The 4,132-nt window shown below is 29.2% G+C and overlaps 1 non-coding gene across 1 annotated transcript; it reads left to right on the plus strand.

Moving 5' to 3' along the window:
• Nucleotides 1–209: 209 nt before the first annotated feature.
• TRNAF-AAA lies at nt 210–282 on the plus strand. The gene has a single exon. It is a non-coding gene; the product is annotated as a tRNA-Phe (tRNA).
• The last annotated feature ends 3,850 nt before the right edge of the window (nt 283–4,132 follow it).

Genomic DNA, 4,132 nt, shown 5'->3' on the forward strand with positions numbered 1-4,132 from the left:
AATTCAGAACTTTCTAAATTAATGAATGATTTAAATGAGAATTACAACTTTAAACTATAAAATACAAATGTGGAGATTTGAAGGTTAGGTATTTGATCCACCTTGACCACACAAGTAATTTTTTTTGACTAACACTCCAACTTAAATATATAACCAAATTAATCAATGATTTAAATGAGAGTTGAAACTTTAGATTAAAAAATGTAAATGCGGGGATATCTCAGTTGGGAGAGCGTCAGATTAAAGATTTGAAGGTCAGGTGTTCGATCCACCTTCACTGCACAATTAATTTTTCTACGACTTTACAAGACCCCATTATACAAATACGAGGATAGTTTAGTAGTTTGGTTGAGAGAGCATTAGACTAAAGTCTTTGATCTACCACATTAACGATGTTTTTCGACTAATATTTGGGACATAATAACAAAACAACTAAACTCATTATTTTCTACATTAGTCTAATATTAAATGAGAATTAAAACCTTAGACCATTGAAGGGATAGATCAGTTTGGAGTGCGCATACCAAAAAATTGAAGCATGTGTATTTGATCGACTTTCACCGTCGAAATAATACTTTTATGCGCAAAAGTTATCTTTTTTGACTAATCTTTTCGAGAGACTAGCACTACACCTTAAATTCATAACTTTTTATAATAATCAATTATTTAAACAAGAATTGAAATTTTGGACCACAAAATTCAAATTTGAGGATAACTTAGTTGAGAGAGTTTGACACTAAAGTATTTGATCCACCTTTACTGCACAAGTAATTTTTTCGACTAATTTTCTGGAGAGAATTACACTACAACTTAAATTCATACTATCCAAATTAATCAGTTATTTAAACGAGAATTAAAATTTTAGACCACAAAATAAAATGTTGAGAAGTTGGGAGAGAGTCAAAATGAAGATTTGAAAGTCAAATGTTTGATCCACCTTCTTTGCAAAAGTAATTTTATTTTATTAACCCTCCATCTTAAATTCAGAACTTTCTAAACAAATGAATGATTTAAATGAGAATTACAACTTTAGACTATAAAATACAAATGTGGAGATTTGAAGATTAGGTGTTTTATCCACTTTGACCACACAAGTATTTTTTTTTACTTACACTCCAACTTAAATATATAACCAAATTAATCAATGATTTAAACGAGAGTTGAAATTTTAGATTAAAAAATATAAATGCAGGGAAAGCTTAGTTGGGAGAGTGTCAGACTGAAGATCTGAAGGTCATGTGTTCTATCCACCTTCATTGCACAATTAATGTTTTTACGACTTTGCAATACCCATTATACAAATACGAGGATAGTTTAATGCTTTGGTTGGGAGAGCATCTATATATATATAATGATGCTTAATTTTTAAAGTGTCCGGATTACCGGGTCGAGAGCTGTGGTTAATTTGGATATATGTGAGAGTAATGGATACTTGGGTCGAATTGTGGGTTGACCCGCCCAAAAACTTAAAACGGTTAAAAATAAAATTAAAAATGTTATAGGTATGGTTCGAACTTGCAACCTAACAAAACAAGTACAACATTTTAACCAACTAGACTAATAACACTTTATATTTTAAATTCAACCCAAAATTTGATAAACGCGTGACATTTTAACAATATAAGTTCAACTTTTTAACTAACTAATCTATATATATATAATGATGCTTAATATTTAAAGTGTCTGGATTGCCGGGTCGAGAGCTGTGGTTAATTTGGATATATATGTGAGAGTAAATGGATACTTGGGTCGGATTGTGGGTTGACCCGCTCATAAAAAATTTATCGTAATATTTTTTTCACGGTTTTTTATATTATTACTCGTGCAAATGCACGGGATACATGCTAGTTAGACTAAAGTCTTTGATCTACCACATTAACAATGTTTTTTTTACTAATATTTGGGACACTAACAAAACAACTAAATTCATTATTTTCTACATTAGTCGAATATTAAATGAGAATTAAAACTTTAGACCATTGGAGGGATAGATCAGTTTGGAGTGCGCATACCAAAAATTTGAAGCATGTGTATTTGATCCACTCTCACCACACAAATAAGACTTTTATGCGCAAATGTAATCTTTTTTTGACTAATCTTTTGGAGACTAACACTACACCTTAAATTCATAACTTTTTACAATAATCAATTATTTAAAAAAGAATTAAAACTTCGGACCACAAAATTCAAATTTGAGGATAACTTAGTTGAGAGAGTTTGACACTGAAGTATTTGATCCACCTTTACTGCACAAGTAATTTTTTTGAGTAGAGATCGGAGGTATTTGGCCTCCAAAAGTTCGACTAATTTTCTGGAGAGACTTACACTACAACTTAAATTTATACGCTCCAAATTAATCAATTATTTAAATGAGAATTAAAACTTTAGACAACGAAATAAAATGTGTGAATAACTTAGTTGGGAGAACGTCAAACTGAAGATCTGAAAGTCAAATGTTTGATCACCTTCCTCGCAAAAGTAATTTTATTCTACTAAAACTCCATCTTAAATTCTAACTTTCTAAATTAATGAATGATTTAAATAAGAATTACAACTTTAGACTATAAAATACATATATGGAGATAGCTCAATTGGGATAACATTAGATTGATAATCTGAAGGTTAAGAAGGTTAGGTATTTGATCCATTTTCACTGCACAGTTAACATTTTTAATTGGGACATAATAACACTACAGCTATATCCATTATTTTCTACATTAATCGAATATTAAATGAGAATTAAAACTTTAGACCAAAAAATAAATATGGAGTGATAGCTCAGTTTGAAGGTCGTGTGTTTAACCCACTTTCACCGTACAAAAAAGATTTGTACGTGCACAAAAATATTTTGGAGAGACTAACACTACAACTTAAATTCATAATTTTCTTGAATAATCAATTATTTAAATGAGAATTAAAACTTTGAACCACAAATTTTAAATTGGAGGATAACTTAGTTAAGTGAACGTGTCCACCTTTACTGCACAAGTAATTTTTTTACTAATTTTTGGGAGAGACTAACCCACAACTTAAATTCATTATTTTTCGGATTAATCAATTGTTTAAATGATAATTAAAAATTTGACCATGAAATAAAAAAACAAATTATATAAGTAATTACATTATAATTGTCATATTTAAAAACTAATCTATCAAAGTTAAATCATTATGGAGATTATGAAACTTATTTATGAAACTTAGAGATTATGGAGGGCTTAGGATGGGGAGGGATTGGAGTCTTAGAGATTATGAAGGGCTAGCGGCTCACCTAATTTAATATATTATATAATATATAATTATTTAATTATATATAATAAATTATAAAATAAATAATAAAAAATGAATATTGTTTTCGGTTAAGTTTTTGAGTTAAAAACCCAACTCGAAAATCAAATAAAAAATTTATTTGAATTCAAATTGATTTAATATTCAATTCAAAAACTGAAAATGAATTTCGAATTCAGTTTATTAGAATTCGGTCGGATATTTGGTTCAGACCAAATATTGAACATTGTTACTTTAGACCACAAAAGATAAATACAGGGATAACTCAGTTGGGAGAGTGTTAGATTGAAAATCTAAAAGTCAGGTGTTCGATCCACATTCACTGCACAAATAAGATTTTTACGATTTTATGAGACCACACAATGTAAATACGTGGATAGTTTAGTACTTCGGTTGGGAGAGCTTAGACTAAAATGTTCGATCCACCACACAAACAATTATTTTGACTAATAATTGATACTAACACTATAACTAAATCCATTACTTTCTATAGATTAATCAATAATTTAAACGAGAATTAAAACTTTAAACCACAAAATACAAATGAAGGGATAACACAGTTTGGAGAGCACCGACACTATAACTAAATCCATTACTTTCTAGATTAATCAATTATTTAAATGAAAATTACAAATTTAGACAACAAGATGTAATAAGAGGATAACTCAGTTAGGACAGCGTCATATTGAAGATATGGAAATCAGGTGTTCTATTCACTTAAATTCATAACTTTCCAAATTAATCAATAATTTGAATGATAATAACAACACTAGACTACATAATAAAAATGCGGGGATAACTCAGTTGGAAACACCTTGGATTGAAGATCAGATGGTGAGATGTTCGA

This window comes from Impatiens glandulifera, chromosome 1 (genome assembly GCF_907164915.1).
Source record: "Impatiens glandulifera chromosome 1, dImpGla2.1, whole genome shotgun sequence".
Lineage (NCBI taxonomy): Eukaryota > Viridiplantae > Streptophyta > Magnoliopsida > Ericales > Balsaminaceae > Impatiens > Impatiens glandulifera.